We start from the raw sequence: 25,514 nt of genomic DNA on the forward strand, positions 1-25,514 counted from the left end.
TGTATGTTCTGTATCTCTTGATGTATCTTAGAGTCTACAGTCTTCAGCGGCTGAAAAGATTTTGCTGAGCCTTAATTTTTGCAGTTTGTAATACGAGAATAGTGAGTCCTAATATTCTATTCAAAATAAGTATGTTATTATAATGTGGAATATGCATTTTCAAATTATTATGATGATGAAGATTATAAATATTATTATTCACATACCCCCAGAGATTTTGATAAGCCACCCTTTGTTCCCATGAAAACCAATAAATTGATGAGTTCCACAACACCAAGATAATGAGTTTAAATATCCTCTCCCACAGCCTACTCGAACTAGAACAGCACTGCAAAAGTGAATGCACTTTTGATAAATACTCATCTTATTTAACAGAATGGAATAGCTACATCCTGAAAGGTGGGTTAGTGATGCAGGATCCAGTGGGCGTATAAAAAGGAAAAAGCAATTCTGACAGCGGATGGAGGCTCGGAGTGGCATAGAAAGCACTCATTAGACAAAGGCTTCCTGAGTCTAATATGAAATAGATAACAAGACAGTGCGTGGCCGCCAAGATAAACAGACACTCCTGGGAAAGAATTAGAAGCGTGTGATTATTTTTTTTTTAAGGAAAACGCTGGGGAAATACTGAAGAGATGGCTCTGGCAACCACAGCAGGAGCAAGAACCTTAAATCACAAAATAGGGTCAAGTTAAGCCATAAAGCTTAGACTATGGCTGGAATCACATCTTTCTTTTAAAATTTTTTTCAGTAAATATTAGTTGACCTGAGTAAAAAAAAGAATTTTTTTAATTTTATAAATTTGAGCGTGGAATCATTATACTGTACCATTTATCAGGGGCAGAGGGTAGTTTAAAATGAGTAATCATAACGTGTATCTGGATCCTTTGTCCCAGCCAGCTGTCAGCCCAGGGTCTACGCCTTCAGCCTGATAAGGCTGTTAACCAATATTGATTGAGTTACTTAGCTCCATTGATAACCCACAGGGTGGAAAAGGTAGCCAAGCTCTGGCTTACATGCAGGGAACTAAAACACAGGATCTACCTAAAAACTTTCCACTTGTGTAACGAATGTTTTAGGGGCATTGATAATTCTAAGCTATTGACACATTTAGATAAATGTCTTTTACTTTACTTGTTTTTTGAAATTGATTTTAAACTTTGTTGGAGAAGTTTTAAGGTCCCTCATTTAGTAATACGTTCCAATCGGGAATCCAATCCAAAGCCTTTCCATTTCCATTTTGATTCATTTTTCTTTGTGTAGGTTATAGGTTTTTGGCGACATTAAGATGGAAACAACACAATTCTTAAATATCAGTTTAGAAAATTAACAAATAATGAGTACTAAAACACTTTTTATCAAAATCAAAAGTTAGAGAGTTCTTTTGTTTTATGAATAAGCAGCCGATCGGGTGCATTTTATTAAAAATGAAAAGTGAGCCAGGGGAATGATGATGAAAATGTCTGTCATGGACCCACAAAAGCTGGGATTTGAGATTGGTGGAAATGACAAGGAGGGGTGAATTCTCAACCCGGTGCCACAGCCTCAGCACAGAATTCTAAGTCTTCAAATGGAAAGCATCTTAAAACATCAACCATGTGTTTTACAGATGAAGTAACTTTTGTCCAGTGTGGCTAAAGGGTTAGGGACACACAAACCAAGCAGTGACAGCTCTGGAAACAGACACGAGATTTCATCACTTCCTTAACACAATCAATAAGGTCTGTTAAGTTACAGAACTAGGTGGAATCCAATCTTAAATTTTGTTGGAGAAAAGTAGAAGGCGGCAGGGGTAATCCTGGCATCTTCCCAACTCCAGGAATCTCAGTTCACCACAAAGTCATATACCAGAATGTGTAATAAACTAACAAAAGCTTTTATTAAGCATTGGTTTCAAGTGAGAGTAATGCATGGCCTTTTCAGAAGAGAGTTAAGTGCATTTATTCTTGGTGAATAACGTGTTCTCCTGACTGCAGTAGTTCTAAGTAATGAACAGTTTGGACGTGACAGATCTCTTTTTGCATCCTATTACTAAACAAGGCACATTTTGCTTAGGATAACATGGGAATTAAGAAAGAAATGCAATTTCAGATAGAAAATGGTACTTGGATGCCAGGCAGGTTTCCATAAAACATTTAAAGAACACTAGAGCAAGATGGTTTCTGGAGGAATTTTTCTGGGTTTGTATGACTTGTTTTAACACACACACACACAAAATGTCTTTCACAATAAAGTTTTAAAAGAACAATGCTCCCAATAAAGACCCCTTTTTAAGAAAAATCACATCAAATTCTGATGCTCAGTGAAGTAACTGGCCACGTGTCACTCTAACTATAATTGAACCAGAATCTGTATATTCTATAATCGTCACAATAAAAATTCCAATAGATTTATTTTATTAAAAGGTCCTAAGTTTTACTGAGTTTTATCATCAGAAGCTCTGTCCTGCCCCCACTTTGACCTTTTCTAAGCGTGTAAAATAAATCACAAGATGACAACTTATTTCATTTACAATAAACGTCTTCTGTTTTTGTGTTCATTTCTTTATGCTTCCCTAAAGTTAACACTAATCAGTACGACCTTCTGGGATGCAAAGAAAACATCTTCAACCATTTGTACAGTTACTTTAACAGTCATCAAAGGGGTTTATCTTCTTTATTCACTTGAATAAATAATCTTATTCCCACTCACCCATTCCACACTCTGGGTTAGAAAAAACAAAATCTATTAGAGAAATAGATTTCTATGCTATCACAGGTCGTGTGGAAAGTAACAAAAGATGGAAAAAGAGAGTAGAACCAAGCAATTTTTAACTTAACTACAATTAAGGAAGTTTTTATAGATAAGACAGCATGTGGGTGACATAATGTGCAATACACAGAACACATGAAGGCAGAAATGACAGATGAGCATCTTTGATTGTATACATAGATAACGGCTTAATTCGAAGCATGGAGTTGAAGTAGGGAAAGAAAAACATGGCTAAGGTATTTTTAGTGAGTAATATATATGTTTGGGCTATAAAATTATATTCACATCAATAGAGTGAGTGCTTTAATTGTAAGACAATGGATTTTAACTTACAGTAATATTTCTCAAATTTAAGACCTTGTGGATCTTCCAAAAAAATTCCAATGATCTCAAAAACATAGATTCTGGTCAAATTAAAAGTTGAATGAGGACAACCTATGTGAATACTTGAAGCATCTTCATTGTAATAAAAATGGAAGCATTTGAACGAAAACCAAGTGGCAAGTCTGGATTACAAAATGGTCGTCCAGAATGATCCAGAATATGTTTGCATTGACTTATAAATTGCTATTTAAATGAATTTATAAAATTAAAAAGGAAATCCATAGAGAGATTTTATACCCATATGGCAAGGATCTGTAAGACTTAATTTGAGTCACAGTCTTACGATCAATGTAAAGCCATTGAAAGGGAGCAGGACCCTGTGCCCCACCCCCTGCCTCTTGTTTATAGAAAAGCTGAAGGCCCCCAGGCCTCCCTCAGTCACAGAAGAGGAGGCTCAAGCAGCTGATCAGTACAAGCCTGCAGGTTTGGAGGGATGGCAGCAACTCCGACCACCTATCTCAACAGTTAACTGAGATTATCCCTTCATTTCCTTTTGAAACTTTCAAGGCTGAACAGAACCCTTGGGAGATTTTTTTCCTAGTGGGGGGGATGCTAGGTCCACTAGAGTGCAGGTGTTTTGATTAAAAACTTTCCTCTTTGTTACCAAGACTGTTGCCCACAGAATCATACCCCTGCCCCTCCCTCAAATAGGAATCAATTACTCTTATCTAAGTCTCAGGAGGCAGCTGCAGAGAAGAAATAAGAACTGGTTGGAACCCACCCAGTCTAAGACTGGTGGGGGATTTGATGTCCAGTGGACCTCGCACTTCATTACATGGCCATTGAAATGTATTAACGTGCTGAGTGATACACCCACCAGCTTATGTTGACAGTTGCCATGACAACCACCAGAAAAACCCATACAAGGACTGAAAAACTTGGACAAGGACTGACTGACTCCATCACACCCAGAAGGAGGACATGATGGCAAAAATCTTCTCATAAAAGTCCACGTGCCCAACCCAGGCCAGAGCTGTCCCTACCAGCCAGCCTGGCTGACAGCTCACCACTCGAGCACCTTTTTTCCACACCGGGGCTTTTCTGTCCTCCTCCATCCTTGGGCACTTTCCTTCCATTTCCCCTTCTGAGCATTAAAGTGGCTGTTTACTTCATCCCTCTGCTGCTGCTGTGCAAATTGTTTCATAGCCAGTGGCAAGAACCCACCCTTGGATGGGCTTCCTAATTTAAGGGTCCCCCCATCTGCTAACATCATTAAAGTTTAAAAGTACAATCAAACTGGTACTTCAGAAGAAATATTCTAGAGAATTTCCTTTTAAGGAGGCACTGGAGAACTTTTGAAATAACTTGTTAATTAAATTATTCTATTAATTAACACTTAGCTGAGGCCCTGGATTCCACCTAGATGCTACGTGCTAAAGACAGAAAGATGAATACATGGTCCTGCCATAAAGAAGCTCATGGCTGGGGGGGAGGGTGTAGCTCAGTGGTAGAGCTCATGCTCAACATGCATGAGGTCCTGGGTTCAATCCCCAGCACCTCCTCTAAAAATAAATACATAAATAAACCTTACTACCTTCCCCCAAAATAAATAAATAAAAATAAATTGTACAAAAATAAAAAAGAAGAAGCTCATGGTCTAGTTGACAAAAAAGTCCTCGACATATAAAAATAATAAAATATGGAGATGCAATCGTGAAGAGATGGGCAGAGAAGTAGCATTTAACCCAGCTTGGAAGCCAGAGAAGACTGAATCATTAGGCTAAGTGGTAAACAGCAAATTGAAACTGTGTTTAAGTTTGGGGCAGCGGGGGTGTTGGTTGGTGGGGGGTGGGGGCAGGGGTGGGCCCCTTAAAGATGAGAGGACAGCATGAATAAACTTCCCTTTGGTGTTGCTAAAGTGAAAAGTTTGAAGCTGCAGATATTAGAGAATGAAACTGGGCAGGTGAACAGCAAGCAGCTAGATCCCTGTGGTTTTAGTAAATTGGTGTTCGGGTGCTGACTTTGTCTTTGAGCCCTGGAGAGCTCTTAGCAAATGGGATGCAAGAAATGACATAGCTGACTTGATATTTTAGCAGGATAACTCAAAGGAGAATTTAAATGGAAATTCAGAGGGGGCAGATGAAGACTATTATAATATTACCTGAAGTGATGGTGAGTCCCTGGGCTGGGATACTGGTGATGGAGACAGAAAACAGAAGGAAAAAATTACATATAAGAGGTGAAATCAGTAGGATACTAACTATGCATGGGAAGTGATTGAAAGGAGGAAATAAAAGGTGAACGAGTTTTTCAGTTTACAGGTATCTATCAATTGAGAAGGAGAATATAATGACAGGAAAAAACATTGAAGAAAAAATGAGTTTAGTTTTGACATATTGAGAGAGTACCATCTAAGGATTGCCCAATATTCTATTGGCAGATGAATATACAAACCTGCAACTTGGGCAAATACATTTTTAAGATTCAACAATTTAATAGTTGAACAAGTTGAGGATGTTTAAGACTGGTGCAATTATTGAACAATTAGAGGAGACTGAGCTCTTTCCAAAGTCCTTTAAATGAACTATCTCATTTAAGACGTACTACAAATATATGGAGCAGTTACTAGTAGCATTCCCATATTACAGATGAGTAAACCGAGGATTGGCGTCAAGAGAGGAACTGACCCAAGTTAACAAAGCTGGCTAGTTGGGGCTGGAGCTCAGACTGGAGCTCAGGAAACCTGACTCCGTGGAATCTAACCACAACCAGTCAACTGTACGGTTTCTCTGAGAAAATGTATCATGAGAAGAGCTGTGGGCAATAGCAAAACCCTGGAGAATGCTGGAATCTTGTATTTTATATTTATTATTGTACTAGAAAGTGAACCTACGAGTGAGGCAGAGATCAGAGAGATTCATAAAGAACCAGGCTGCATCGTGTCATGGTGGTCAGCGGACTGGAGAAGCAAGCAGCGGTCAATTATGTAACTTGCTTGAGAAGCCAGTGAAAAGTTCACATTTGATTTGGCAGTTAAGAGACGACACTTGTGAAAGTGGCTTCAGTAGAAATTTTGGAATATAAGGGATATTGGCAAGGTGGTAATTGACTGATGTGATAGTAATGACTGTTTTGGAAGTTCAGAAGAGAAGAGAGAGAGAGGTTCAGGGAGACTGTATGTTTTGATTTGTGTTGGTTCCATTCTGCATGATTCTGTAACATCCCTATCTTCCCTAAATCCAGCTTGTTCTAAATAACCCTTAGTATTATTTCTGTTAACTTGGAAATACCACAATTTATCGCCACCCCTTTAATCTCAGCTGGGCTCAACCTGTCCCCACCATCTAAGCAACCCCCCTGCTTTTGCAGGGACAGAACAAGCCTCCCTACAGTCTATTCTTCATAGAGCAGCCAAACATAAATCATGTCGCATCTCTCTCACATTCTCTAATGTCTTCTTATTAAGCTCAATACAAAATCTAAAACCCTTACCAAGGACTCCATGTCCTTCCTGATCTGGCCCATGCGACTTCTGCAACTTTACGTCTTAATGACGCTTCTCTCTGGAGTATTCTTTCCCCAAATATTTACACATAACTTTTTCTCTCATTTCCTTCTGGCCTCTGCACAGATGTTACCTTTCAGAGAGGACGTATGTGAATTCAAGACGATAGTAACTTTCCCATTACTTTTTACTCCTCTTTTCCTGCCTTTTTATTGTATGTGTGTGTGTGTGTGTGTGTGTGTGTGTGTGTGTGTGTGTGTGTGTACACACACATATGTACAATTTATATTTTAGAAGAAAGAAATATATATAGTTGTTTCTTCTCAAATACAAGTTCCATAGGTCTCTACAGCTGGAACAAAGTCTTACCCAGAATACATCTCAAAAAATATACAAATGAATAGACAAAGAAAGGAAATAATGTTCATAGCAATGCTGCTCATTGCTTGCCCCCATTAGAAGTTTCCTTCAACTAGGAAATAATTTTCCATGGCTATATTTAAGAAGACATATCATCACACGGTCAGGCCGACAACATGAGGTAGCAGGACTTGATCATCCATACAGTCCCACTTCTTCACCAAGGTCTGAAACTTTAAGAATGCAAAGTAAAACTCTAAGCACCGTTTTGTTTTCTTCATGTAGAACAAAACCTGCTATGGTTCTCTAAGTTCTGTATTTAAATTGATGCAGAATGAAATTACAAGGGTGATGATTTTAGTTCAACTCAAACTAGTCCCTGAATGCCAAGGACAGTGTCAGATACCAACAATGAAGTGCCATTTTAGAAAGGGAAATCATGGGATGATCGAAAAATCATGTCTGTTCAGGTCACACAGGGTGTATTTTTAACCAGACTGAATGCAGCAGGGGGTAAGACAAGCAATCTTTATTTATCTTGTTATTGATATGAAAGCATGGTTTGCCTGTTTACTGCAATATCCATTAAGTGTATCAGCTATTATGTAGTGAATTTCTCCAACACAATGAATACATTCAGTTGAAAATCACCAGAGCAACCTTTTATGGAATGATAATGCTTGTGAGAAATACAGCAGCAATCCAGTCGGTTAAATGTCTGCCCATAGACTTGGATATTTGCTATAATGGTCCACACACTTCCTGCAATTCCAAGCCAGCTTTATATTTATCAGTTTATTTTCCATATACAAGCAGTTTAACCATCCCTTAAACCTTGGAAAGGAGCTGGTAACTAACCCTTTCTTGTTACACTTGTATAAAACATGACTCTGAAAAAAACTAACATAGAAATGAACAAGCATATTAGCTTTTCTTGTGGTTTATGTTACTTCAAAGAAAAATGTTTATTTTTCTCAACAATTTCCTGGAATCCTCCAACTGAATAATAAAACTCATGTAGACTTTATTCCATTGCATCTTTGAAGAATGAGAATTTCCAGAGACTTGTTTCAATGGTTCCATTTCTTTGAAATTTGGAAATCAATATTTTTAATACTCCTAAAGACCCACTTGTTCAAACCTGCCCTGAAGTCAGTCTTAATTTTATTTGATAACTCTGAATTATTAGAGTTTAATGTTTTTATTTCAACTCTAACCTATAGCATTATCCTCAGAGAGGCCAAAATAAACCCAACCAGATCACAGGCTCTCAATTTAAGGGGTCTACAAATTTGAACGGAACTAAAAGAGAACATACTTCTTTTCAACTAACCTCTAGTTAAGAGGTGGCATTCGTTCCTTTGAGTATAGACAACCAACAGGAGAACTATGAACAGTGCTCGTGGCATTGTCACCAATAGAAATAACAGTTTTCTAATCATCTGTAGTTTGTGCCAATTCCTCGAGGTAGAGCTAATGATTATCATTCCTTTGAAATTACAGTATTTTTCCTTCTAGTTGATTTTATTTTATGTATCATTAAAGGAGCATTTACATTATTATATCACATCTTCAGTTTTGTGATAAATGTATTTCAATATAATTGGTTTCCTTTGAAACTTCATCTCCTTTATTTTACATCTTTAAGAGCATTATTCTGAGACTTGTTCATGGTTCCATGGACTTGGCCAGTTTGTCAAAGGTATCTGCCACCCAAATATGGCAGTGGAAGCCTGATCTTTTTTTTGTTCACATCCTTCATCTTCATTTGAATCAGACAGCTGCCAAAAGAAGTTGTCAGTTTTCAAAATAGTCCTCAAAACCTCAAGGTGTTCTCATTGTGGGTATTTTATTCCTGAGCAGTTCACCAAGAAAATTCTAGATTTGGGGTCTTATCTTCCAAATCTTTTTCCAGATCAATCTGCTCCTTAAAATTGTTGGCAGAGTTAAAATTTCAGTTCATCATTTAAGGCTGAGAATTCTTTGGAGATTTTTATGATTGATACAGAATTGCATAAAGGAAATAAAACTTCACTTTTTGAGGTAAATGGAAAGAAGTCCTTCAAATCCTCAGGAAATCACAACCTAATGTTACAGTGAAAAACAAAACAATCATTTAGCATGCTAGTCATCGACTCCAGCCAGCTAGCTAAGATGAATTTCTGGTCTAGTTTTTGGTTAGAGGACTTTGGGAATTTTTCCCCTATGATGTTGTTTGTTTGTTTTTTTTTCTACAAAACTTTCCCGTCTCAAAATCTCTGCTTTTACATTCCATCTGCTTATACTGAATCTCATTTTCTCAGGCTTTTTGCAACCTCCTATATCTTCCAAGGTGGTAGCTAATTAATCTCTTAATAGAATTGATACTAGTATAAAAAAGAAAGATAGAAGAAACTCTTCACATCCACTTAATCTTTCATTCAACATTTATTTAGCATTTTCTAGGAGTTAGGTTCTATATGGAGAAACAGAAGGATAAAGCGTGGTGCCTCTCCCCAAGTCCATCTTATATACCCCAGTCCACTCCTCTCTGCATTGTTACCCACACATCCCCTTGGCATGTTTTAACAGATGCCAAAAGTACCTGAATTTTTTAAGTGAATTTAGAGTACTAAATTGCTATCTCTAGCTATAGAAGTGTGACTTACATACTGGACTCTCCAAAGGGCCATGCTTCAGCTGTCTGAAGAGACAGCAAAGAGGTTGCATAAATGAGAGAATTGAATGTCCCCATCTTCCCAGTTAGATGAAAATCCAGCATCCCATTTCTTAGTGTCAGTCCTTGTGGACCCAAAGAAGATTGCTCCAACTTCTGTAGGTATTTTTAAGCAAAAATGAGATCACACCATACATACCATTTTTAACAACTTTTTCAGCTAATAAGTTCCATTTTCCATTTCAGTAAGTGTTTACTTTATCTAAAATTCAGACATATCAGATGTCCCCAATGATTCCTGAAATATCTTTTGTAGCTAATTTGTCCAAACTAGGATTCTATTCAAAACTATTCATTGTCCCCTATTGTTTTGTGACTTTAAGGCTTTTTAAGACATACTACTAAAATGTGTCTTTAAATCATTTATCATTCTTAGCTTTGTAGTTGTTGTCTAAAGCTAAATACATCGTATTTCGGTATCATGCTTACACGTTCCCTAAGTATATTTCATAAATAGTTCCCTAAGTATAACATAAATAGTACTCACTCTTTTATTCCTACCATGGCCACCACTGCCAGTGAAAAATCCACTCCTTCATACCAATCTATATATGATTCAAGCAATAAAATAAAATATTAGTCTATACTCTCATGAAGGACTATGAACAGCTGGCATATTTTTTCTATATCCATGAATGAATTCTTTGACAAGAAATTGACTCCTTTGTAAATGTTAATGTTTAATTAGTTGGGAAATTGTAAGAGGCTTAGATATAGCCAATCCTGAGCAAACTCAATACACACATATCTTATATTATTGAAGACTGGCTTTTTATAGGAAATTAAATTGAATTCTGCCTTAAGGCACACAATTTAAAAATTCAGTTCCTGTATACTTCTGCTTGTTTCTCAGCTTAAACATACATGGATATTATTTTCAGTGTAATTTAATCGTGATTGAAATTGTAGTCACAACCATCACTCAAAATTGCTACCATCTTGCCTCTTGCCAAAAAGTTTCACCCTGCCCGCCACCCCCCAAGTTTGTCTAAGGACTCTGTCAGTCTCATCAAATGAACAGACATGCCCTCACTTTTTAAAAACGGCACTGCACAAAAAAGAAAGGGGAGGAGCATGGGCTTTTTGAAGATGATTGAATTTTGTATAAATCTAAAGCTCATTTCCTTTTTGGCTTTAGTGAATAAAAAAGATATTTGCAAAATCCTGCAAGAGCAAATATCACTTTTTATCATTATAATGTGAATCCAATTCAATAGGAACAAGCTGAGATGGATGACAATTAAATAGAGGTCTGGCTTTAGACTGTTATTAGCGCACCTAAAAAGGTTCCTTTTTCTGACAATATCTAACTTCTATTCAGTTTCCTCTACTTTATATTGTGTTACCTACAGCTTCACATTATTTGGAATCTGAGAGTATATTAATTCTTTCTTCTAAAGAGCTTAAAATAGAAGTGAAGCTTAGATATACAGGAAGGTGGCAGAAACAGGGCAGTCCTCAAAAAGTGTTGACTCTGATTTCTGCAGCTTAAGGTGCTTATAAGGTGTCCCTCTTCTAGACCTGCATCTCTACAGCCTTCTCTCCTTGACTTTAATATTTTTTTCCATTAATAAGTATTTACTGGGCATCTACTCTATGTCAAACTTGGGATACAGCAGCAGTAAACAGAGTAGAAAAAGCAAAATCCCCGCCCTACATAGTTTATAGTCTAACTCGATATGTGTCGTGGGGGAGGGGATGAGGGTGAAAAGACGTAGACAATAAGAACAAAAATTATAATATGAATCCTATTGGGGTATGGTAAGTGACAAGGAAACACCTAATGCTGAGAAAGGGGCGATTACCAGGAACAGCCTCATAGAGGAGGTAACATTGGAAGCCCCACAGGTGGTAAAAGAAAAAGCAGCCCTCTAGGTATCGGGAGGGATAGCGCTAGCCATGGTGCTGAAGCAGGCAAGACATACTCCTGTAACCAGAAAGGGCTGGGTATAATATTACATCCTCAGGGAAGTCCAGAATTTACAGGATACAGTCTCATTCCTTTCTGCTGCCACTCTGAGTAGTTTGCTGAGCGACTGGATCACGTGGGAGGCTCCACTGGATTCTACTTTTTCTTTCCTCCTGAGTGATAATAAAAATTATAGCTATTTGAGTTGTCAACACTTGTCAGATATTTTTAACTTCTTTACATATAGTGTTTGTTTTAATCCTCTCATCAATTCTTTGAGACAAACTAGGGCATCTTATTTACCACGGGCACTGAAATCTGTGCTCAGCTAGAGGACATCAGAGTCAGATAAAAACCTGGATCCAAAGCCCAGTGCCTGCCTCCATTCTGGGAACTACTGACTTCTCTGCCATACAAATACCCACACATCCTGAGATATGTGTGGGGATATATTCATATACAGGATGGATGATGTTTGTATAGGACAGTCAATTTTGAAAATAACATCAAAGATTTATTAGTTTTTTTTAAGAGGCTCAGTCCAAAATTTTCAGTCAAATCTGATATGACCTATAATTTCTGTTTTGTTTTTTTTTTTTTCCCCACAAAATCTGTCAGAGCAAGTCCAGGAATGGGATGATAAGAAGTAAACAAGACCTGTAAGAAAGCTTTCTATAGGTAGCTATTTGAGAAGACAAAATTCTCCTTGTGCATAAGTAGATGTTTTTCTATAGAATCTTACACCAAAAGTAAGAAAGGGTTGTGTTGGAGGGAAAGAAATTTTCCTCTACCTTTCTAGATTCACCTGGTTGGTCTAAGAATTAAATTGACAAGAGACAGATTAACAGGAAAAGATAAAACAGAAGTTTAATAACATGTATACAGGGCAGAGACCTAGAAAAAATGAGTAACTCCAAAATGGGTTAAAACCTTACCTTAAATATCATCTTCAGTTAAAGTTAAAAAAAAAATAGATGTTAGGGCACTGATTTGGGAATTCAAAAGGGAGGAAGACAAGTCACACGGAGATGGAAAAGCAAATGTTTGGCAAACAAAAGTTAGCTGGGCCAAGCAAAGACAATGGACACAGAAAGGAATTTTAATAGACATTACTAGATTTTTCCATCTGTCACACCTAGTTGACATTGAGTTATCTATGGTGATAGCCGTCTTCCTGGAACTGGTCCTCTATCTACATCATTTAGGCAATTAGAGGGGGAAGGCCAAAGTTTCTTCCTGAGACTTTTGGACCTTGATTATTTTCAGCTTAAAATAATCCACATACCAAAGAGACATTTTGGGGTGGAAAGTTTGCTCCTCAACAGTAGCTAATAATAGCTAGTTCAGACTCACAGTTGGGGCAGAATTTCTTTGCTCATGTCCCTAATCAGATGACCAACATATTTCTTTGAACCTTTCCTTCTGTGACATTTTGTTGTTGGGGTAGCTTCTATCCCAAGGAAAAACTGCATTACATTGAGTTTTTCTTGACCTTTGTAACTTGATATCCTATCTGTTTCATCTTCATTACATTTTTACTAAGACTATGGTATTGCCAGGAGGCTAAAATTCTAGTCCACTGTTGAACACTAACTAGCTTTACATTATAATGATTCATGTAACATCTTTCAAATTTAAATTGTAACATGAGCAACATAGCGAGTCCTCTTTTATGTGATAGCCGTTCGCTTATCTGACAGCTACTATGCTTACCATTCTGTCAAGATGTCTTATTATTTTTCCTTTTTATTAACTGAAGTATAGTTAATTCATAATATTGTGTTAGTTTCAGATGTACAGCAAAGTGGTCCAGTTATATACACATTTTCCCAGATTATTTTCCATTATAAGTTATTACAAGATACTGAATATAATTCCTTGTGCTATATAGTAAATGCTTGTTGTTTTATCTATTTTATGTATAATGGTATATATCTGTTAACCCCAAGCTCCTAATTTATCCCTCCTCCCATTTGGTAATCATAAATTGGTTTTCTATGTCTTGAGTCTATTTCTGTTTTATAAATAAGTTCATTTGTATCATTTTTTTAGATTCCACATAAGACTGATATCATAATGATATTCATCTTTCACTGACTTACTTCACTTAGTATGACAGTATCTAGGTCCATCCATGTTGTTGCAAATGGCATTATTTTATTCTTTTTTATGGCTGAATATTTTTCCTTTTTGAGTTTTTATATATTTATATATATATATATATATATATATGCACAAATATATATATATTCTTTATCCAGTCATCTGTTGATGGACATTTGCTTCCATGTCTTTGCTATTGAAAATAATGCTGCTATGAACATTGGGGTGCACATATACTTTCAAATTAGAGTTTTCTCTGGATATATGCCCAGGAGTAAAATTGCTGGATCATAGAATAACTCTATTTTTTTTTTTATTTTTAAGGAACCTCCATACTGTTATCGATAGTGGCACAGGAGCATTACTACCAACAGTGTCGGAGCATTCCATTTTCTCCACATTCTTTCCAGGAATTATTTGTAGACTTTTTGATGATAGCCATTCTGACCAGTGTGAAGTGACACCTAATTGTAGTTTTGATTTGTATGTCTCTAATAATTAGCAACATTGAGTATGTTTTTGTGTGACTGTTGGCCATCTGTATGTCATCTTTGGAGAAATGTCTATTTAGGTCTTCTGCCCATTTTTTGATTGGGTTGCTTTTTTTTTTAAGTTGTATGAGCTTCTTTGTATATTTTAGAAGTCATCCCTTGTCAGTCATGTCATTTGCAAATATTTTTTTTCCATTCTGTAGTTTGTCTTTCTGTTTTGTTTCTGGTTTCCTTTTTTGTGCAAAAGCTTTTAACTTTGATTAGGTCTTGTTTGTTTATTTTTGTTTTTATTTCCGTTACTCTAGGAGACTGATGCAAAAAGATACTGCTGTGATTCATGCTGAAGAACGTTCTGCCTATGTTTTCTTCTAGGAGTTATATTTGGACTATCTGGGCTTATATTTGGATTTTTAATCCAGTTTGAGTTTACTTTGTATGTGGTATGAGAGAATGTTCTTATTTCATTCTTTTACATCTAGTTGTCCAGTTTTCCCAGAAACAAATGTTGAAGACTATCTTTTCTCCATTGTATATTCTTGTCATAGATTAGTTAGCCATAACTGTGTGGGGTTATTTCTAGGTTGTCTACCCCTTTCTGTTTTTCTATATGTTTATTTTTGCACCAGTACCATACTATTTTGATTACTGTAGCTTTTTAGTATAGTCTGAAGTCAGGGCACATGATTCCTCCAGCTCCATTCTTCTTTCTGGAGGTTGTTTTTGCTATTTGGGGTCTTTTATGTTTCCATATAAATTTTTTTTAAATGTTCTAGTTCTGTGAAAAATGCCATTGCTAATTTGATAGGGATTGCATTGAAGCTGTAGACTGCCTTGGGTAGCATGGTCATTTCAACAATACTAATTCTTTTATCCAGAGAACAGTGCTGTCCTTAATTTCTTTCATCAGTGCCTTATCATTTTTGGAGTACAGGTTTTTTGCCTGTTTAAGTAGATTTATTCCTACGTATTTTATTCTTTTTGATGGAGTGGTAAATGGACTTCTTGGCTGAATTTCTCTTTCTGATAGTTCATTATTAGTGTATAGAAATGCAACAGATTTCTCTATATTAATTGTATATCCTGGAACTTACCAAATTAATTGATGAGCTCTAGTAGTTTTCTGTTACCATCTTTAAGATTTTTTATGGATGGTATCATGTCATCTGTAAACAGTGACAATTACTTATTTTCCATTTTGGATTCCTTTTATCGCTTTTTCTTCTGTGCTCCTTGCTGTGGCTAAAACTTCCAAAACTATGCTGAATAAAAGTGGCAAGAGTGGGCATCCTTGTCTTGTTCCTGATCTTACAGAGACTGCTTTCAGCTTTTGACCATTGAGTATGATGTTAGCTGTTTTCATATATGAATGACTTTATTGAATATTCATAGCACTTCCTTATGCATTTTTGAGAATGGGAGCACATTTTTCTCATACCATGCATGGTTATTTCATAAATACCATTATTATTTTTAAAAAAGACATATAAAGTAATGTGAAATATCACCCAGCATGAAATCCAAGGGAAAAAATGATTTTCTTAAAGCTTATTAAACAATCAAGTGCTGTCTCTCCATTCTCCCGACTCATCAGTATAATAGTCCTTGTACTTTTAAACATCTTGCCAAATACTTTGAAATTAACAGCTAAAGCTAGCTAGCCCCTGGCAGCAATATTATTATTATTATTATTATTATTATTATTATTATTATTATTATTATTATTATTATTATTAATTATTATTATTATTTTATTATTTTTTATTTCATTATTATTATTATTATTATTATTTATTATTCACTCTATAGAGTTGCCTCTGCAGGTCCTTCCTTCTCATCATTTGGTATTAAAACACCATTTTTAACAACTCCCCCTATTCCCAGCATTCCCACCTTGTACTCTCTGGCCCCACCTGGTGAGCTGCTGAGGGAACAGCTGGCTTCATTTTCTACCTCCATCTTACCTGAGGAACCGGAGGAGAAAACAGAAGGAAAAAGTTGCCCAGTCAGGTGCTTGCTTAGATATTAAGCAACTCTGAACTGTGTCAGAAAAAGGGTTAGTATCAGGTGAAAACATAAGCATCCAGCTGGCTGCTGATTCCCTGCTACAGCAGGTCTCATAGCAACCACTTCCATCGCTTCCGATAAAGATCTGGCTTTTACATCCCCCTTTCTTCTGGTCCTTTACTCTTTCGCATCTCCCACAATTTCTCTCATCCCTCTCTGTCTGTCTCTGTCTGTCTCTTTGTGTGTGTGTGTGTGTGTGTGTGTGTGTCTCACTCTGTTTTTCCCCTTCCCTCCTCTGTTTCTTTTTCCAAGTCCCTTCTTTCTCCTTCCCACCCTCTGCACAGCTGCAGTTGTTAGAGGCACACATACCTGGCTACCTTCCAGGCTGGGCTGCTGGAATGTAGTGAATCTGAGGCTTAGTGGAAGATGCTGTCTCACTGGCTGACTTCTGTAGCTACAGCATCAAAGACACTATTTTTTGTTTAACCAAAGTCAATTAATTAAGGAATATGTCTGTTATTGATCTGCTTCTTATACATCATCTTTTGCACAGTTCTCACTCTGAGATAAAGGATGCTACCAACTTAGAGGAAAAACACAAACAGTAAATCAGAACCCTTAAGGACAGGTCTTTGGTGCTGAAATTGTAGCTGGCAAGCAGGAATTGTTTCAGCTCACTCAACAGTTACAATTCTAGCATAAGGAGATGTTTGAATTAGGTCATTGTCTTGCTTGGACATGGATCAATCTTGTTGACACTAGGTTATTAGGAACATCTTAAAACATAAGGATCCTGACATGCATGAAGGAGATACTTGATAAATAATTCTGGTAACATTAAAAATCATAGAAGATTATTTTTCAAATGTCCAAACTTCCTCCGATTTGATTTGTTTTAAAGCCTTGAAGTCCTTGCATTTCTCTGGTAAGCTCCTAAACTATAGGGGTCTTAGATTGCTTTAAATAATCTCTGTATTGTGAAATTGGATTACAATGAGATTCAGTCAAATGTTTAGTATTCATTGGCTTGTCTTTTTAGCTAGATTTCAAACTCCTCTAAAAAGGAACTATATTTAATCAGTGCCTTATGACTCTATAGTGTATGACCATGTGTTGGGCACACAGTAGGTGCTCAATGTATTCTTGCTTTTAATCAGACAGGTGGCATAGAGTCAGAGCCAGGAGCATGAGCTCTGGACTCTGACTGCTTGTGTTCAGATCTGGCCTCAGACACTTGCTAGCTCCATGATCTTGGGTAAATTACTGCATCTCTCTATGTCTATGTCTCTTTCATAAAATGTATTATTAAAACCCTTCTTTACTAACTCATTAAGTGAGTTTAATGTTTGAATAGTGCTTAAAACAATGTCTGGCAAATTGTAGCACTATGTAAGTGTATGACATTATGACCATTTAATTATTATTTTGAGTTAATTATGGCCCCAGCTGACTGTTTTTAGTCACTCACCAGGACAGAAAATCATCTCTTCAAGTGTTTATTGGCCATCTGTATACATTCTTTACTAAAGTATCTGTTCAAGACTCTTTATTTTTGTATCAAGGTGTTTGTTTTCTTATTATTGAGTTTTGATGCTTCTTTTATATTCTGGATGTAAGCCTTCTGTCAAATATATGTTCTACAAATATTTTCCCCTAATGTGTGGTTTATTTTACCAGTATCTTTTAAAGAGCAATAGTTTAAAATTATTATTATTATTATTATTATTATTATTATTATTATTATTATTATTATTATTATTATTTATTATTATTAATGGAGGTACTGAGGATTGAACCTAGGACTTTGTGCATGTTAAGAATGTGTTCTATCACTGAGCTATACCCTCTCTGGAGCTTTAAATTTTGATGGTTGAGTTTATAATTTTTTTATGGATGACTCATCAGGTTTTAAATGAAATCTTATCCAATGATTCTTTTCTCAATTCTCCTTTCATTTTCTTTACTACTTCACTGAAATTTCACCCATTGTCACAGTTCTATTTATCAAATGTTTGTGGGTAATTAACTGCCAAGTTTGTAACTTTAGACACAATTTTCCTTCTGAAATTTAAAAGTGAATCTGTCTCATTAGACACTGTACTTTTATCTTAACCTTGGTACCTCAAAAACAAAGTCAACACTTCTCTATTTTTTTAGGGAGCATTATGACCCTCTAATTCCTACTTTAGTTAATTCTCTTCTTGTATTTAACTTCTATGACTGAAACAGCACCATAATTTATCCTCCCTGAGTACCTTTCCCCTTTGATACTGCTCAGTTCGTCCTGTACACTAATGTCAAGAATATCTACCTAAAATGTCAACCTGACTGACCCTACTGTTCACATAGCCATAAATCAAATGCCAATAACTTAGAATGGCACATAGGGATGCAAAGCATTTATTCCAGTCTCCCATCCTTACACTCAATACAATACAGTCAAGCAAAGTACACTACTTGTCTCTCCCTCAACAAATCTCTCATTTCCATAGTTGAATATAATAAAGAATTGTAGCTATAGTGTAATTATCATGTAATCAATTTATTGAAACTTTATTCCCCAATGAAAAATGATATATAAACAACAGCACTAAGCGTCAAGATATTTCTGGTTTTTGTTTCTCGTTTTGGCGCAAAATTCTTCTGACCTTGAGCAAATCACTTGCCCCTTTAGCTATGGGTCCCATGATCTGTTTTCTGTGTCAGCCATTCCGATTTGGTGGTAAAGCCCAGGGATTGTCATGCCAGCTGTGTCTTTGGCACTTTTCTTTCTCTGGCACACTTATTCTCAAATTGCTTAAGAAGGAAGAGTACATGGAAATGTCCTTTTACAATATGTAAGTGAATGACTTGCCGAGTATCAGTGGACACTGTGACGGGAAAATTTAACCAGTGAATTGGCTTTCATCTCAATGTTTACTGTATCTGCTCATATTCCTCAAATTGAAGTCAGTAAGTTTTCCTAAACATGACGTGTGGGGGGTGCTTTCCTAGCTACAAAGCCCTCTTGCCTACCTCTTCTTTGACATTGTGAGGCACTCCACTCCGGTCCTTTCTTCTGAGTTACTACGTGCCACAAAACCTCCCGACTGATGACGGTTCAATTTTGGATCATTCAGATGCTACTGATTTTCAACCTTTGTGAATTTGCATGCCTTATGCATTGACCAGTGCACCTTAGAGTCTGAGAGGTGTGTTCCATACAAGAGAGAGGGAAAGAGAGAGAGAAAGATATCTTCCAGGTGTGTAAATGATGATCGAAGTGGATCTTTAAGTAATCAGATTCATAACATGGCAGATTGCTGTGCTCTCAGGGAAATTATTAGAAGATTGAAGTTTGCATTTGCTTCCTCTCACCCGCTCTGGCACTTGCCATCCTTTTTTAATGTCACACGATTCCCTTTGAGTGCTCACCTCCATCAATGAAGACCCAGGTGTTCAATGTTTATTCAGAGCCACTCACCTCCCTAAGCATGATCCAAGTACAGGCCACCTCAGCTCCGTCAGCTGCTGCTCACCTTTCCAATCCTTCTTAGGGGACAAAAGAGGAAACTAATTTAACCATAAATTCCTTCCAAGGAAATGCAGTAATACTTATCTATCTATCTATCTATCTATCTATCTATCTATCTATCTATCTATTTCTAAACTCCTTTGGAACTGCTAAGGCACCTGGTCATTGTAGATGACGTCCTGCTTCCCTGGAGAAGGAAACTTGACATGCTCAGAGTTCTTTTCTCCCTCCTTTAGTCTCTCACAGACAAAGCTCATGACACCCTTGTTTGCAAAGCCACTCTTCCCTTTAATAAAGCATTTATGATAGGTATTACCATGATTTATTTACATTCCAGTCCACCTTACTAAAAAGTGATCACCTTACCATATTCATCTTTATCTCTCCAGGGTTTATCACAGTGCCTGTTATGTGCTAGATGACTAAGATTTTTTGTTGTTGTTGTTAAAAGAGGGAATTAATTGCATTAAGTGGGTGACTCTTGCCACTATTAATGAAATTAACCTGACAAACGGGATCATTTACTATTTATACCTTAATGACAAGATAACTCAGAGAAAGAAGAAATAGTTAGCAACTGAGTTAACAACCTCTGGGTAAATTAATATTTGGCATGCACATACGTAGCATGAAATTTAAGACCTTTGTAAACAAGAAGACAGCACAATGGCTCATGACAAAAAGATGAACTGTCAACATCAAAGCCAAAGGATTAACACAGAAGAGCTAATTTTGCAAACAGGAGGCAGAGTTCCATCTACTCAGTACAGACTTCTCTATCACATTGATCTCATAAGCATATTCAGTAAAACTCAGAGTAGGTGTTAATGCCTGTAATTGTAGATGCACTTTCTTCCTGCAGACTTATTAAGGTTAAAATATCTGAAAAGAGGGATCTTTCATGTCATTTAAATAACTTGCATTCATTTATTCACTCAACATGGATTTATTCACTAAATATAGATTAATTTGTTCATTCTCAAAACCATTCGTTCAAATGTGTAGGGTTTTTAGAAAAGTAAAGGAAAACGTAATATAGTCCATGAGTTCAAAGTGATTATCATGCCCCTGTTTTGGGGAAAGACACCTGCATACCACTCTCTGGAATAAACTAGAATGTGGCAGGTAATTGAACAAATGAACGAGCAGAGTCTGATAAGAACATGAGGGAAGGAGAGACCTGTTCCAAATAGGAAAGGAAGGTGAGATGAAAGAAAGGGGGACTATGTGTCCTAGATTTAAAGAAAGACTTCAAATGGAAGAAATTACTAAAAACAAGGACATTCAAAGTTTAGTGAATAGGGTGTTAGGTGAATTGCAAAATAATAATACATGGTTGAGAGGGGCTTCAAGATGGCAGAATAGAAGGATGAGGGGCTCAACCTCTCCCATAAATACATAAAAAATACAGCTACACAGGCACAAATTCCCACATAATGCCTACTGAACTCTGGCAGAAGATCTTGTACAAGTGGAAGTACAAGAAGAATCATCATGAAACTGGGTAGGAGAAAAAAAAAACAAAGAAAATCAGAATGGAACCTACCCCTCAGGGAGAGAGCTGCAAAAGAGGAAAAGTACCTTCACCTCCAGAGAGAAGGTTATTTGGGACAGAAGGGGGGCTTTAGAGGCTCAGAGAAGATCACAAGACCTGCTCTGTGGCAGGCAGAATGGAGAGAAACCAACACTGAGGGTCTGTGTGGTCCCTGGCCTGAGACACAAGCTGACTGATGCTTGCCAGGAATGGGTGCCATAGCTTGGGATCAAAAGGGTAGAACTGGAGAAATGACTGGGGTTGATTGAAGAGAGGCAGTCTTGGGGGGTTGGAATGTGGTATAGGCTGAGGCAGGAAGTGTGTGCAAAAGAGCCCGGGTCTGCCATAGAAAGCTCCACTGTTGGCACACACAAATGGAGGTGTGCAATGCTGCCTACAGGCTGTTGCGTGGCCATAAAGTCTCCATTGTTGACACGTTCTTGTGAAAGGAGGAGAGAGATGTTATCATAGTGACCCCCTTCCCCATGAGCCCACAGGGCATCCCCTGGCTATAAAGTCCCCATTGGTAATGAGCTCTGTGAGCCCCCACTGCGGGAGACAGATACACCATTGGGAGTACTTCCCTGTGGACATCGCCTGCAAAGGAATACCCAGCAAATTCTCTCCTACCAGAAACACTCTAGTCCTGCCTTTGAAGCACAGCAGCTCAGAAACAGATTTGGGGGCTTCTTCTCCAACAACTGGGGAGCAGACTCAGTCCCTGAGAGAGCCATAATAACCACACAGCAAAGAGGGAGCCTCACTCAACAGCCAGTGCAGGCTCTGGACAGCACACCACCAGTCACATCCCCAATCACAGGGATAACAGCGAGCACACATGAAGGAAAGACATGGTGGCCATGCATACTAAAAGCAGCCCTCACAACAAAAAGATGCACACAGTCTAGACAGGGACATTCCCACATGAAAACCACCTTTCAAGACCACAGCAGATAACTGTTACCCCTAAATCCATAGAGTTAGAAAAATATAAGTAAAATGAAGATGCTGAGGAGCAATTCCCAATTAAAAGAAAAAGAGCAATCCCCCATAGCAGGACCACAAGCTCACCCCTCCCTGTGACTACATCAAAACCACAATTGACTACTAAACAACCATCCAAAAAAAAAAAAAAAAAAGACTGGAATCTAGTAAAAAGATCCTCTTCAACTGGAAACAAAAAGAGAGAATCTCAGTGGGATGGTAGGAGGGGTGTGCTCCCGATATGACTGGCACTCATAACCCCCAGGTGGGCTACCCACAAACTGAAGAATAATTAAATTGCAGAGGCCCTTCCACAGGAGTGAGAATTCTGAGCCTCACATCAGGCTTCCCAACCCAGGGTCCTGGCAATGGGAGGAGACTCCAGAACACCTGGTTTTGAAGGCCAGTGGGGCTAAACTCCAGGAGCCCCACAGGACTGGGGAAGCACACACAGAATTTCATGTGCACCAGGTCCAAGGGCAGAGGCAGTGACTGTATAGGAACCTGGGCCAGATCTGCCTGCTGGTTTTGGAAGGTCTCCTGGGGAGGTAGAGGGCAGCTGTGGCTCACCCTGGGGACATAAAAGCTGGTGGCAGGCATTCAGGAAGTGCTCCTTTACATGAGCTTTCCTGGAAGCTGGCATCTTGCTTGAGTTATTAGCACCAAGACATAGCCCCACCCAACAGACAGTATCGTAAGTGCTGGGAAGACTCCAGCCAACCACCATAATGGATGGGAACACAGCCCCTGTGAACTATAACTATGAACAATTATATGGCAACAAATTGGACAGCATATAAGAAATGGACAAGTTTCCAGAAACATAGAGTCCATCAGAATGGAATCAAGAAGAAACAGGTAAGTTTAACACACCAATCACTAAAAGTGATATAGAATCAGTAAAAAAAAAAAAAACAACTTTCTGCAAATTAAAGTTCAAGACCAGATGGTTTCACTGGGGAATTCTATCAAACATACAAAAAAGAACTCATACCAATACTTCTCAAACTCTTCCAAAAGATTGATGGGGAGGAAAAAAAATGAAATTCATTCTGTAAAGCCACCATCACCCTGACACCAAAACCAGGGAAAAAACTAACAGAAAGGAAAATTACAGGCTGACATCTTTGACGACTACAGATGTAAAACTTCTCAACAAATACTAGCAAACAGAATCCAACTCGTTAAAAAATTATACACTACAATCAAGCTGCATTCATCTCAGGGACACAAGAATGGTTCAACATATTTAAATCAATCAGTGTGATACACTACATCAACAAAAGAAAGGACAAGAATCCCATGATCATCTCAATAGATGCAGGAAAAACATTTGATAAAATTCAATACTCATTCATGATAAAAAAAAAACCAAAAAAACTCTTACCAAAGTGGTTATAAGGGGAACATATTTCAATGTAAGAAAGGTTATTCATGACAAACCACAGCCAACATAATAACTCAATGGTAAAAATTTGAAAGCCTTCCCACTAATATCTGGAACAATACAAGAATGCCCAGTCTCACCAATTCTATTCAACATAATATTGGAAGTCTTAGCCATAGCAATCAGATAATAAAAAGGGATCCGGGCTAGAAGAAAGAGGTAAACTTGTAACTCTATGCTGATGACATGATACTATATGTAGAAAACCCTAGAGGCTCCACATAAAAACTATTAAAGCTGATAAAACAATTCAGAATGGTAGTAGGATACAAGCTTAACATACACAAGTCTGTTGCATTTCTTTACACTAACAATAAAATATCAGAAAAGGAAAGTAAAAACATGATCCTTTTAAAATCACATTAAAAAATACTTAGAAATAAACCTGACCAAGGAGGTGAAAGACTTACATGCAGAGAACTATGAAAAATTGGTAAAGGAAATTAAAGATGATTTAAAGAAGTGGAAAGATGCCCCATGCTCTTGGATTGGAAGAATTAATGTTGTTCAAGTGGCCATACTACCCAAAGCCATCTACAGATATAATGTGATCCTTATCAAATTACCCAGGGCATTTTTCACAGAGCTAGAACAAATAATCTTAAAACTTACATGGCATCACGGAAGACCCAGAATTACCAAAACAATACTGAAGAAAAAGAGTGACGCTAGAGAAATAACCCTCCCAGACTTCAGACAGTTCTACAGAGCTACAGTCATCAAAACAGCATGGTACTGGCACAAAAACATTCATATGGATCGATGGAACAAAACAGCCCAGAAATAAACCCACACACTACCGTCAATTAATCTTTCACAAAGGAGGCATAAATATACAATGGAGAAAAGGCAGTGTCTTCAGCAAGTGGTATTGGGAAAATTGTTTTTAAAAGCCACATGTAAATGTGGTTAAATGAAGTTAGAACACTCCCTCACACCATACACAAAAATAAATTCAAAACAGCTTAAAGACTTAAACATAAGACACAACACCATGAAACTTCTATAAGAGAACACAGACAAAACTTTCCTTTACATAAATCCTAGGGCACTTTACCCAGACAGTAGAAATAAAAGCAAAAATAAGCAAATGGGATGTAATTGAACTTATAAGCTTTTCCACAGCAAAGGAAATGACAGGCAAAGCAAAAGGCCATCCTATGAAACAAGAGAAAATATTCGCAAATGATGAGACAAACAAGGGCTTAATTTTCAGAATATACAAACAGCTCATACAACTTAATAACAAAAAACAAAATAACCCAGTCCAAAAATGGGCAGAAGGTCTAAACAGACATTTCTCTAATGAAGGCGTACAAATGGTCGATTTGCATGTGAAAAAAGGTTCAATATTGCTAATTATAAAAAAAATGCAAATCAAAACTACACTGAAGTATCACCTCACACCAGTTAGAATGGCCATCATTCAAAAATCCACAAATGATAAATGCTGGAGACGGTGTGGAGAAAAGGGAACCCTCCTACACTATTGGTGGAAATATGGTTTGGTGCAACCACTATGAAAAACAGTGTGGAGATTCCTTTAAAAAACTGAGAAAAGACTTACCCTATGATCCAGCAATCCCAATTCTGGGTATATATCTGGAGAAAACTACAATTCAAAAAGATACATGCACCCAATGTTCATAGTAGCACTATTTACAATAGTCAAGACATAGAAGCAACCTAGATGTCTATCAGCAGATGACTGGATAAAGAAGTTGTGGTATATTTATACAATGGAATACTACTCAGCCATAAAAAGATAAAATAATGCTATTTGCAGCAACATGGATGAAACTGGATATTGTTACACTAAGTGAAGTAAGCCAGAAAGACAAAGAAAAATGTTTTGTGATATCACTTATATGT

At 37.3% G+C, this 25,514-nt stretch overlaps 1 non-coding gene and 1 pseudogene across 1 annotated transcript; both read left to right on the forward strand.

Moving 5' to 3' along the window:
* LOC105071660 (MKI67 FHA domain-interacting nucleolar phosphoprotein-like) overlaps positions 1-25,514 on the forward strand; it is a 65,445-nt pseudogene that overhangs the window by 14,550 nt on the left and 25,381 nt on the right.
* On the forward strand, positions 4,565-4,637 carry TRNAV-AAC (transfer RNA valine (anticodon AAC)). Its single transcript has one exon. It is a non-coding gene; the product is annotated as a tRNA-Val (tRNA).

Source organism: Camelus bactrianus, chromosome 24 (assembly GCF_048773025.1).
Source record: "Camelus bactrianus isolate YW-2024 breed Bactrian camel chromosome 24, ASM4877302v1, whole genome shotgun sequence".
NCBI lineage: Eukaryota > Metazoa > Chordata > Mammalia > Artiodactyla > Camelidae > Camelus > Camelus bactrianus.